The sequence below is a fragment of the Cygnus olor genome, chromosome 3 (genome assembly GCF_009769625.2).
Source record: "Cygnus olor isolate bCygOlo1 chromosome 3, bCygOlo1.pri.v2, whole genome shotgun sequence".
In the NCBI taxonomy this organism is placed as follows: Eukaryota; Metazoa; Chordata; class Aves; order Anseriformes; family Anatidae; genus Cygnus; species Cygnus olor.
This window is the reverse complement of record NC_049171.1, coordinates 16,852,248-16,866,181: the sequence shown is the minus strand read 5'-3', so window position 1 is coordinate 16,866,181 and position 13,934 is coordinate 16,852,248.

Below are 13,934 nucleotides of genomic sequence, written 5' to 3'. Positions count from 1 at the left end.
CCTCTCCTACATATGCATAAAAATTCTTATTTACCTTTGCAAAAATATCTCTTTTCTTGAGACAGGAACTACAAATTCCACTCCTCCCATTCACACTGAGGAGAACACTACTCCCTAAACAGAGCCACTTAGTCCAAAACAAACAACAAGATATCTAAAATATCCCTCAGTTTACTAGGGGAAATAAGACTCATTGAGAGTACCTCCTCCATGGGACAAAGGAGGGAGGGAGGGTGGACTCAATCTCTGCTCCAGGTCTATCGCTGCTCCAGGTACCATGATCAAATTTATGAGCATTTCCACAGGAAAAAAATGTGTAAGAAGGACACACATGTCTGGAATGCAGCAGAACTAATTCCCACAGGCCTGGGAACATTTCTATTTTTCATGATAGAGCTGTTAATCGTATAATAAAGTAACTTTTTAATGTATTTTGTACTCTGCGATGAGCTCTCCTAGCACTGACCTCAGCATGAACAGCCCTCCCTAGTAATAGCACTGTGGAAATATTGCTGGAGGCAGGTCTTGTACTGCTGTCTTTTGTCTCTCCATTTAGTCTCTGCAGAAAGATACTACCAGAAGCAGTGATAGGCCATAAAACTGAAGGCACCATTTTAAATCAAAAGGCTTTCAGTGATGTATTAAAGGGGCTATCTGTGTTGCCAGCAGTGACTATAGCAATTACTTGGTGCAAACATCTAGGCAGGTGCATAATTTAAAAAGAAAAAAGGACATCCCCCTCCTCTTCAGGGGATTATATTCCTGACTTTATATTCATTAGTTCTGTTTGACTAAAGAAGGACAAAAGACGAGGGCAGAAGGAAAGAAGGAGGAGTGAGGTAGGATTTAAAAAAAAAAAATTGTTGGGAGAAAAGAATGGGCAAATAAAAAGCAGAGAAGGATGATGAGAGAGAGAGATGATAACTGACTTGGACAAGGGGTGAACCACAAACCTAGTCATTGCTAGTCTCCTGGAACAAAAATAACTCATTCGTCCACCAGAGGCAGGGCAGCTGCTCGTGCATGGGGACAGAGTCTTCTTCACCACCTCGGCACTGGGCAGAGCCTCAGTCCACTTTCAGATCTGCCCCTTTCACTGTGCTCTGTGACAAAACTCATAGTGTTCTCTCAGTCCTTGTGGTTGTGGTTAGGAAACTGCCGCATGTTAGGTCTCAATAGAAAAAGTATTTTAATACAAGAAAAACAGGAAACTCAAGCACGTTTTGGGTCTAATTCAATTTCAGTTCCCCGATTCCTTTATTTTCTATGGACAAAAGGCATGTAACAAAATTATGAACTGGGACGTGAAGAAAGCAGAACTGTGCACATGACAGATAAAGCTGGCTCATTATGTGAAAACTGAAGCCATGCAAAATATAAATTCAGAGCAGATTAAAACACCTCTCATCCAAAAACCAGTTAGGACCAGTCAAGCAAATACAGGCTCCTGGACAGAGTCTGAGCAGAATGTGTAGGAACTGGCATAGGTCATGGTTGCACAAGAGGAGACCAGGTTATAAGAAATGCAAATATTCTTTCTTCATTTTAAACTGAAAGCAACCTCTGACTCTGGAATCTCCAAACACAAGGTACAATGTACCAGTTCAATGTCAGCCTCCCCTCACTCTCTTTGCAAGAGCATCAGTGCGTTTTAGTGCTAATGTACTAAAGCATGACACTAGCTCAAGATAACCACATTCTATTGAGAAACATAACAATAGAAATAATGGAATAAGCACTTCATGCAATTTGCTAGGAATGTAGTTTGGACACCAACAGCCAAAACAAACTAAAATGGCAAATGCGAGGACTCTATTTTGAAATGATCTGCAAACAGACTCAGCAGCTTTACAGGGGGTCATATTTTCCACAAGGATAAACTGTCCTTGAACAATATTTTCGGTGTTCTGGGTACTAATGTGCTTTCTTTTCATATGGATCGTTCTCACCTCCTCTCCTTTTCCTTGAACAAATATTTACTGTGACCAATAAAATTTTGCTCTCCATTTATGAGTTAAACAGCATCACATTCCCACATGCTGTTTTATATACCCATACATAGAACATATGTGCCCACAGAAAATGACATCTCTAAACTACGGCTGATGGAATTATTTTTAAGTAATCATATTCACTGTAGATTTCAGTCCTGATTCATCAATACATTTAATTCACTCTGGTATTAGATCTGTGAGTGAGTGGAATGAAGTATTCAGCTCGGGAAAGGAGGTGACATATTTCACCAGAGATAAAGCTTTTCTGTGAGTATGTGAAAGAGTGATGCCTGATGCAATGCCCATCGCATGAGCATAAACACATCATCTTCACAGGAACAACTGACATGTTTAATTTTAAGAAAGTGATCAAAAATATTTTTAGTGAAATTATTCCTGCCCTTCTGCACGTGTTCAAGGGTTTTACCAGGTCAGAGTTTAAGTGGGCAAATTATAGCCTGTGAGATGCCAGTAGACCGGCAGTGATACACATGCTTGAGACTACTCTCTGTTATTCATTCATTATTCACCTATTGTTATTTGCTGCTCATCTTCTTGTGACTTTCTGCGAATGAGTCAGGAAGCGAAAGCATCTTCATATGTGAACTAGGAAAGTCCAGGTTTTGAAGAAAAAAAAAAAAAAAAGGGGGAGTAGGTAAAAATTTCACATAAAGAGGATGATATGATTTCATATGATCATTCCACAGTCCCATTAAGGGAAGGCTTGCCCTCTCCAGACCATGGCTCTGAAACAGAAAGTGTCATCTAAACTTCTTTCCTACGTTGCAAAGTGCTCATCAACCTGCGCGGAGCCCTGCTTCAGCACCACATCTGTACGGTGCCAACCCAAGCCCTCAGACACCATATCGAAACCCCAGCCTCTCAGCGCCACCTTCACCTTTTGCACAATTTCGGCTGCCTAAACATACGAAAAATGAAGACAGAAAAGAATTGAGAAATGATGTAGACGGTGTCCCCGTGCGTGCAGGAACGTGGTGTGGCCATCACCAGCCCTGGGAGGGCCTGGGGCCTCCAGCCATGTCCCAGTCGTGCCAGCAGGCACAGGGCTGGCCTGGCCAGGCCGCGCGGTCTGCTAGCACAGCTGTGCTGCTTGCAGCTGAGGTGGTGGCCTCATGGTTGCTAGTTTTGGCACCTCTGCCCCATGCGCCAGGCACGCCCTCGGGGCACCGGGGCCTGTCAGCATTTCTGCTGTGTTTATATAGCTTTGGGGAAGTCAGGGACTGGGCTCCACATGCGGGTCCTTTTTGCTGAATTCCCCTCCAGGAGCGCAGGGGCAAAGAGGAACACATCTTTGGTGAACACCTGCAACCAGCAGTTCCTTCCTCAGGCACTGAAATAGATTTTCCTCAGACTACAGTAAAACAAGATACCGGCTGTTCCCCTTCATACACCCCAAAATATAAACAGTGGTACTAACAAGAAAGAAGGTGAGAGTGCGAACAGGTTCCTCTGGGAAGCAAAAGCACTAACGTCTACACTGGGGTTGGGTTTGGTTTCCAGATCACAACCACTCTCTGGTGCTCCCAGAAGAGGCTGGGGCTTGACCTATGTAGCACGTTGGAGGTCTCTCACACACAGCAGGCTCAAGCACACTCATCTCCAAATGCTTTTTCTTATTTACTCATGGTCTTATGGATCTCCTTCAAGTCTTGTCTTCATGGGGGAGGCTCAGTGGCCACAGACTGTCTGGGACAGCAGATGGTGGACCTGGTGGATTGTGCTCAGGTGGAAGAAGAGTCACATGCACACAGTGTGTATGGTCTCCCAGTAAATTAATTAGTACCAGACCTAACTTGGTTTAGGGCCTAGCTAAGCCTGCAGCTTGAAATGATGAGTGTAACCATGCTTTATTTTCTAATTTACGTTTACAATGGTTGTGGATAAGCTTTGCTATTAGTCAAGACAAGGTGAGAGTAGTGATGCAGCCATCAGGCCGAGCCCAGCATGAGGGAGGAAGGAGGAATAATTAGCAGGTCAAGGCACCTGGTCAAAGCCAAAAGGGGTGGGAATTCCCTTCCAAAACAGAGACGTCTGTCCAGCATGAGCAAGGAGGCGTTCAACAGCCTGTGGTACCTGGTCCACATTAGGAAACCAACAAAATGCTGCATATCATACTACAGAGCCCTAAGTGTCAAATGCCAGGTGAAGTGTTAAGTAGCGAGAAAATATTCTCAATCACCAGCGCACTGAAAACTGCGCAAACTATTGGCTTTGGCACTTGTGCAAAACACATATGTCTGGGTTGCCTGGAATAGTAAGAGATTCAAAATGCAGGACTGGCAGAGGTGTTGATGAGAGGGACTGGGATATGCTGCACTGCTGGGCAGAAAAAAGGATATAATCCCATGTGCTGAGCTCAAAGGAAATCCAGATGGTTTCCTGATAATCTTAAGAATGCAAATTTCAGATCCATCAGGCCAAGAAAAGGGACCTACACGAGGCAGAGTCATATCACAACATTTAGGAGACCTTCTTGCTCACTGGGTTGCTAGGCTGTAAAGTATTTTTTACTTAAGAGCAAGCACTTTAAGTGCAAACACCTTTGTGACAAACAATTTGATATTTGAAAGCTGTATCATCTGAAACATTACTTGTCTCATTTGGCTGTCAAACACCAAAAATCTTCACTTTTGCTCTATGATGACTTTATTTCCAAACTTGTAAACTCTGCTTTAAAGAGAAAACATTTTTTCATCTTAATTGCTCACTATAAAGCACTTACCAACAATAGCATTGTATGGGTCAAACTGGTCTCCACACCATGTCTTATATACAAAAATGTCTCTCTTTAACTAGTCCATAATCAAGCTCTGGTGCTGGTTTCAGGGGCTTTTCAGGCTCTTTGGAGAAGAGACAGCAGGCTGAGCTAGACCGTATTGGCAAGCAGACAATGTGCAGGTGAGAGAGGAAAGTGACCCCTACCTTAGTCTCTGCCCAGCATCCCCATACGCCTGACACCTTTCTGCCTTGTATGAATAAGATGTCATTGATTTTCATAAAAGAGATGCTATTGAACAACTGCGAGGAAGCCATTAAGCATTGTAAATAACTAGAATAGAGATACTGTCAAAATACACTGAATAATTGTGATTTGTGATGCATGAGCTTTGCTGTGCTGCGTATGTTAACTTACTAAATTGCAAAATGAATTCAACCGCTAAGGGTCTCCCAGTCAACCATGCAAATTAGCACAGTTCTGTTGTAATGTTTTATATTTCAATATTGTCTTTAATCAGAGGATCTCAACGTATATTTGTGATCCATAATTAATAAGACATACTATACTTCCATGAGATATGTAAGTAGGATTATAGCATACATTGCAGTACACTCATTGCACTGTTCCACATCAGTAACAGTTGTTGAGTGGGATCATGCAGTAGCAATAAGCTCTGACTGTTGTCTTGTTTCTAGTTTACAAATGTGCTAGTCATGTGAACGTGTACATACATGTGTCCTCACTGTTAGACTTTCCCTCCTTGTGGGAAAGATACAAAACTTGCAACAGTCTTTTCCCAGATGCCTAATCCTTGCAATTTTCCAGAGGGATCCTCAAAAGGAGGAGCAGCAAGGGAACTGAAATGGAAGCGTGTTTGTGTACACACATGGATGTATGAGCTGCGAATCAGTACACATCACATGTCAGAAACATGTGACATCTGAGAAGCAGACAGGTAAGCCTAAAATTTACCATTTCAAAACAACTGCATGCCTAACTTGTCTTGCTAATCACACAAAAGATTATTAACGGTGAAAGAGATTTAAAAATCCAATTTAGTTTTAACCAGGTATCCTTATTTAAAGGCTGGAAGGAAAGTATTATTTTACAGATAGTGATCAGAGACACCAGGAGACTCATTTTCCCACAGTTACATTTTAAGTCTGTGGCCACACTGGCAACTGCATCCAGTCAAATTACTATTAATTCTGCTTACGACATCAGTGCCTAAGGACTATTGAGAATGGAGTGCCTTTGGTCTTGGTAGGCTCTGAGCACACTGAGCTGTGGCCAGCCCCTGCCTGGAGCTCTCCCAGCCAAAACAAAGAATGATGGAGGCTGCAGGAAAGGCAAAAACACAACGAGCAAGCTGCTTAACAGAAACAACCTCAGGAGAGCTCCATTCTTGTTATTTTTCTTGACAGGGTTTATACAGAGAACGGACCAACGGGGAAAGATATAGGGAGACACAGACTAGGAGAACTGACGTTAAAGCACAGCAGGCATGGAGCAAATATGAAGTGAAGGGACTGTGGGGAGCGGGAAGATGGAGCTGGAGCTCCAGCGAAAGAGGATGGAGCACAGAAAATCCTCCAGAAGTGCAGCAAGCTATCACAGCATCTAACAGTCCCCATTTCAGCAACTCTGGTAGCTGTTCCTCTCTGTGGTTCAGCAGAGGCACCACTTGTGTCCTAACATCCTCAGAGCAAAAGAGCTCCCTGCACAACCCTGTGCTGAGGGAAGGGGGAGGGATGGACACTGGCCAGAGCCCGACTACTTCCCCATCTCCTCACAGCCAGCTCAGCCCCGTCTGCCTCTGCAGCTGCTCCACCAGCTAGAGCTCGGCCACAATGCCAACCACAAGCCCAAACTTCTTCTCTTGCTAGCTGGCTCACCACTTGCATCTCACACAACAGGCCTGCGAACACGTTGAACACTCCTGCCTCTGTTCTTCCTTATCCACACTGTTTCCCTGTCTGGTTTAGATGAGCAGAAATATATGCAAGAGATGAGGGAGGAAGAGAGGAAAGAGGAGAAAAGATGTTCACCTTTCCAGCTCATCAGCTAGACTTCTTTTTAGGCCAGTGTGTGACACACATGCAATCCTCCGAAAAGCTGCTCCTATTAAACACAACTGAATTTGAGGGACAGGTTTCTATCTCTATTTCTATTTGTGAAAGCTCTCAAAAAGACCAAAATATCTAAATCTACTCGCTCTACTAGAGGGTTATGTCACACACTCTTTTCCTGCAGATGAAAAGACACATATGTACTGCACATCATGGTTTACGGTAGCTGGAAGTAGAAGACGAAGGCAGTGCCACCTACCTCCATATCCCTGTCTCTTGCAGGAGGTCACAGAGTTGAAGGGGAAGAACGTACAACCATTTCTTGTCATATCTTGCCAATCCTCTGCCCCTGGGTCTATTATGCTTAATGCTGATCCACCACCTGGAGTCTGTGTTGGCTGTTTGTACTGTTTTTCATGGCGAGTAACCATAGTAAGCATGTGTAATGGACCTCCACCCACATTTTTTGAAAAGATCTAGGACTGCTGGAAAGACAAGGCAAAACCAAACTGGGCCCTAGACAGCACCATGTAACAGAATCCTCCGTGGATCCACTCTGCTGAAGGGCTTGCAGCAAAGGCTTCCTCTCCCTTTTGGTACATTAGGAGTAGCAGCAAGAAAGGAGTTACAGCCAGGTCACTTCTCAACAGGTGTTGGGTAAGAGGAGATATTTTCTGCTCCTAAGCCACTCTGAATCCTGTTCAGCAGCAAGTTTTCAGTATCCTTCAGACAGTACAACACAGCTCACTGCCTCTTAAAAGGTGACCTTCAGACAAGAATATCAAAGTTAGGGCAGCAGGTTTCTAAAACATTTCAAACACTTTCTTGCAAGTCATCATTACAATGGCCATTCATGGGTAAGAACAAAAAAAAAAATGTAAAGGTTAGCCCTCAAATGCTTTTGAAAAGCCTCATGCTATGTTAAACAAAACCATTACAACACGAGCTGCAACCTATTTCCAACATCCAGAGCCAGAGATCGTATAAAACTATCAGATTAGATTTGTATTGTAAAGTTTCTACTAAAATAAAGTCATGCCTGATAACATTGATATACTACATACTATTTGTAGGTAAATCAATATTATCATTACCCCCCTGAGTGCAATACTAAAGCAAGGTTTGGTAATCAAAGCAGACTGCATTTAACAGAATATCAGAAATATTTATGACGTCTTTAAACAATTGCAAGACTAAAAGCATGAGAGCTGATGATTCAAAGTACAAAAGCAGAATTTTGACAGCACTTTGTGGAAAAGGAATTTTCTCTCTTTTTCCTTTTGGCACACCACCATCAGATCCCCTACATGAAATCCAGCCCTACAATAAATACCCAGGCCACATATAACATACGTATGCACCCCCAGGCACCCAAGGCTTCAGCTGTTGCAAAATATCATAGCTTTCTTGACTTCAGCACTTTAACAACTGTATGCAGCATCTGAGGATGTGACCCAAGTAACATATTCCATCAGAAACAGAAATACATCAGTTTTTGGGATAGCTTTTGACAGATTAACAAGGTTGATGTTGCCTTGGAAATGAACATCGTTTAGTTGGTGACTTGTCTTCAGCATTTTTATACAACAACAACCATTTATGCTCACCCACAAGGTGTTCAGGCCAACGCCAACACACAGTATTGCCAGACCACTGGTGTACAGGGTTTATCAATTTTCATTAATAAATGAAAATTCAGGAAAATAAAAGCCTTGAACCTCAGCTGAGATTTTAAACCTCACCCCATAGAAGTGCAGATTATGAGATGAGGCTGGTAATAATGTGGCTGTGACTGACAGAAGGCCTGGCTTCACAACAAATACCATTGATTCTTACGCCTTCCTAACCTAACTTTCTCAGACAGATGCTTTACTTTCATGCTGCTATCTTTGCAAATGTGATGAATAAACTCTATTTAAGAATAGAGTTTCCTTGTCTCTTTGTCCAGTCACTGGGTAGGTCACTAGGATCAGAAGTTTAGTAAAGGCTGCAAAATAAAATCTGCTATTAAGACAGACTGTGTTGTTGGCTTTTTGCTTTTTTTGGTGTTTTTGTTTATTTTTGTTGTTGTTGATATTGTTGTTTTTTACTAAACTGGTTCATAAGAAGACTCATTTACTCATCTGTTCATTCTCAAGAAATGTAAACTCCTTAATTCACTGCACATTTAATTGGAAAAACCCATGGACCTGTGATGTATCTGGAATCCTACCACCCAGAGAAGCACTGCAATTCGATGACACATTAAACAGCATCATTAGTGGGAGCAACTTCTAAGTATAAACACTGCAAATCTTTACAAGCAGTGGTTAATTGGTCATTGAAGAAATTGCTGTTAGATGGTCCCCTCTTCAGCTGGCTGGTACCATCCCTCTGAATGAGGTAGCTGCCCCCAGCACAGAGCTCCTCTTCTTTCCTGTTACAAAGACTAGCAGGTTAATTTAACCCAATGAAAGCTCTTTACTTTAAGCTGCCTGACATTGCCCTGAAGCAGATTCTCACTGTCTCTATCCAAATGGATCTGCTGGGGCAACAGTATAAAAAATAAATAAATAAATATTGGTAACGAGCAACAAGACAGAAAGAACATCTGAAACCAGTGTGCTGTTTCTACAGAGGATGTCTACCACATCCTAAAACACAAAACATCATCCAAAGATGAAATCTTCAGGCAAAACCAATCTTTGCCTGCTGATGCTTTTCCTTTTGAAGATATTAAACAAGAAAATAATTGCAATGAAAAACTACTTCTCCTATACTTAAACAAAATCTGGGGAAGCTCTAGGAATACATACCTTGGAGAAAATGGATACTTTCTGGAAATAAGGTTATGGAAATTATTAAGAACTAGTCAACTTCTTTCTGGTAATGTTAGAATTTTAAGCTAAGGAAAAAGGCAGTAAATTTCTGCAGTGAGATCTGAATTACAGTTTTCTAACACTCAGTCTTGAATAGTAACTCGACAGCATAGTTTGGCCACAGCAACTTTTCTGCCTTGATTTGTGGTTCTTTCCTGTGAAACTCTGAAAGTTTGTTAAAATTTCAGGCACTTTTATGTTCTTCACGTTTTATTTTTCTGTATAACTGCCCAAAATGCTGTGTTCTGCTCATAAAAAAAAAAAAAAATAAATAAAAATAAAATTCAGTTTCCAAGGCTTTTTCTGCAAAATGCCAATTTCCTCTAAAACACTCCCTTACAATAGGGAAAAAAAAAAAGAATAACTTTTGAGCTTTTTAGCTTTTCTCAGCGTGGATCTCATTTCAGACTTGCAGTAATATGTCACCTTTTATCCCAAATCTTGGAATAGCTAGTGAAAATGATTTTCCAATTAAACAGATCCTGAAATAAAGAGGAGAAGGCACTTCTGTGGAGTGTGCATTGGTCTGTAAGTTCCCCTTGTAACTTGACAAAAGTCACCTATTTATGAGTGCAGTGTTGGACTTTGCAGGAAGGAAGGCTTGAAGGAGTGGGAACAACCAGCAAAGAACAAAAATCTTTTTCAAATAATTTAAGACTTACATTCAACTCTGCCAGGTCCTTACTGACAAAAAAATAAAAATAAATTAAAAAAAAAAAAAAAACATAAATTGTGCCATTCTGTACTAGTCTAATCGGCTGCTTCATATTCCCCTGACCCATCTTTATTTTAACATTAGTCCTACAGGAAATGAAACCAGGTAACTTGTGTTCAACCTAGGCAAAGAAACCAATGCTGCAGCATGTGGACAAGCAAAGACCTCCTTTGTTTCAGACGGGAGTCTGCAAAACCCAGCACGATCAGCCCAACAGGATCAGTCCCTGGAGGAGGCTCCCCAGGCTGCCCTCAGCCGAACCTGCCTCTTCCCTGCTGCTGCAGCCGGGGGTCTTTTCACAACAGAAAGCAGCACTTATGCCAAATTGTGAAGTGGTTTTACGAGGTGGAAAGGCACCAGCTTGGGGATGAAGAAAGGCCAATAAACTCCTCTAACTGGTAACAAAATAACAGATTTAAACCCAGGTCAACTGAGGTGAAGGACAAGTGCATTAATCGCCTGTATTAACAAGGCTCTGTGTGCCTGCGGCAGTACTCAATTGGAAAAGACAGTATGTCTTGCTGTAAATAAGACAAATAAACGGCAGCTACAACAACAAATCTGCCCCCTTTTTTTTTTTTTTTTTTACTTTTCACTAAACAAGTAATCTGATTTTTATTAAGTCCTCTTCAAAGTCTGCATGGGCCTGCCTGCATAGCTGTGCCTATATGCTCTCACACGTATATCGCAGCCCGATGAATGCTCGAAAAGGAACTTCAGCCAGTTTTGTTCTTAAGTGATAATCGAAGAAATCCTCCCTCACGTGTTGCGGCAGTGTGAGTTGGCCATACCAGGACGAAGAGTCATGCAGATGTTACCCAAATGCTTCCATTAACTTAATCTTCCTCAGAAGAGCCCTTCTGCTGCCAAGTACTTAAGAGTGTCACTTGGGATTTAGATGCCATTTTTGTTCACTACTGAAGACTGGTCATGTGTAGGAATCTGCAGTCCTGGTAATAGGGTTTAGAGAACACCATGAAAATAGATTACTGGCTGATAAAAACATGTAAAATATAAAATGTTACCTTTTACTGGTCTTTAAATGCTTTCTGGCTTGGAAGTCTCAATGGTTGTTTGTTCCTGTATGTTTTCTAGAGCGCAAGCTTAGAACAAAATAAGGATCATCATAATTATCGGAGATGCTAACAATACGAAACAGGAGTCTAGATCATTAAATGTTTTCCTTCACATCATTTTAAAACATAAAACTGTGTTTTGTGATCAGAAAATGCATCAGGCTTTTTCAATTGTCCTAGCATATGCTGTCATTTCAGTACTGAAACTGGTCTTGCTTTTTTCCTTTTTTAACTCAGTTGTTATGTGGGAAGATGTAGTAGTATGAAATAGCAGGAAATAGTATGTGTAAATTTAACTTTAAAAGTTTAGTATGTGTTTTAGAGAAAAGATTAACAAGTCCTATTTTTTTCAACTGTCTTTTTATCTCTTTTTTTTTCATCTTGCATTTGCTTCAGTCAAGCAACTCCAACGGTTCAGAAGGACAGATGTTCCATCTCATTCTATTCCCAGACAAGTCACTCTGTAAAATTACATTTCTTTCGAAACATTAGTACAACAGTTTAAAGCCTACCAGAAGTTTTAAAGAAGAATTGCAGAGGAAAAATGAGCAATGTGTTTGGATCCAGTTTCTATACTGGATTTATTTTATTTGCAGGACCCCTCCTCAGCAAGATGCAGTTTACAATTTATTTTCCACCTTGTGGTTCTTACTTGTTTGCGTGGACAGAAGCACCACAAGCCTCACTGCAATCCATACAGAGTAGGTGTTTTTGTGATATTCAAGGGTGATGCGCTCTGGGATATGTTCAGTGAACCAAGGCATAACAATACCTCTCACAAGGACAAAAAAATGATTTAAAATACACCACTATGCTGACTGGCTAATCAAGGCCTACTCAGTAAGGACATTCAGATCATGCAGCTACATTCCACATCATCTCTGCTAATCTGCTCGTGCTAGTACACTTTTACAGCAAGGCTAGAGAGGCAGAAACCTTTGGTCTATGCTCACAGCCATGCATCTGCATTGGCTGCTCCTGAACAGACTGGTGACAGCAGAAAATTTAAAGACAAAGTCTCAAGAAAGACAAATTCAGATCTAAGAGTTGTCACATAATAAAGTGAGCGACTTCCTTTCACAAGATACTCCACTTGGGTGCATCTCTAGTACTGCTTTAGCTGGGATCACAAAGACCTTTTTGAGACAAACCTCCTGATCAATCCACATTTACCTCGCTTTAGCTCGCGTTGCAGAGTGGTCTCAGAGGTAAACCAGAAGGATGTGTTCCCAGAGAGCCCTCAGTTACTCACTTGGCTTACTGGCATTCAGTCCACAGAACTAGACTAGCGTCAGTCTGAAGGACACCCCTGAAATGTGCACAGTGGGCACCAGGTCCAGAGCACCCACAGCTCCTTTCTGTTTCTGTCACTGTAGGTCTGCACTGCTCGCTGGTGTGGGCACGACAATCTGTATCGCCTTGGATGCAAGGCACATTGGTATTGGGGCCTTAATTTCCAGGTTCTTCATAATTAATGGACACTGATGCCTGTGTAAAATGGAAATAAAATCTTAACATCCATCTTATGTGGCTTTTACATCCATCTTACATGGTTTTTATATCCATCTCACATGGTTTAAGGCAGATCGCACAAGTTTAGGGAAGTACAGAATTAGGCCCAATATCTCTAATCTTATCAGATCAATCAACTATCAGCTAATCAGATCAATCAACTGTAACTCCTATTATCTATTAAATATATATTTGATTCTGGCATATAAAGATATATTTAAAATTAGCTTCCTAGAATCCTACACAATATAATGCCTTCTTAGGCCATTTTTTTTTCCAAAGAAAGCATGAACTTTTACTAACGCTACCAGAGGGAATTTTTTTCTTAAATCCCCAAACCTGCAAATACTCACATAAATACACATAATACTTTGCATGTGAGCATTTCATGTAACCCCCGTGTTCCCTGTACTTAGTGAACCTTTATGCATAAATCACCACTCTGAGATCAAGACACACAAAGGAGATCAAGAACTTCACAGAGAAAGGCTCGTGCATCCTCTTGCTCTGTTACCAAGCTTCACCACGTGAAACATTGAGCTCAGATTAAAAAATCAGCCCAAGCCAGTCCATGTAGCCTCAGAGAGACTTTATCCACCCTTATCCACCCTCCCATATCGGCCACAGCTTGTTCAAGGCACACTGAAGAATGCGACTCCTAGCTTTTGAACTTCAAAGGCACCACTAGAGATATCGACAAGGTACTTTAACATTTAACTTTGGGGTTTTTTTTCCCTCTATCTTCAGCTATTTGGGAGTGAATCATTGAAGATTCCTCTACCGTCAAAGAGACAGGACCCTTCAGGGTATCGCCTTTAGGTGAGCGGAATCCCAGTTGTAAAGGACAGTTGACTGGGAAAATAGCCAGGTGCAACAGTGAGAAAATTCCTGCCATCCTACTGTCAAGAGTTTTACTGCTGATTTCAACATGAACCAATGCAGTGAGGTTTCAAGGCAATTGTGGAGACCC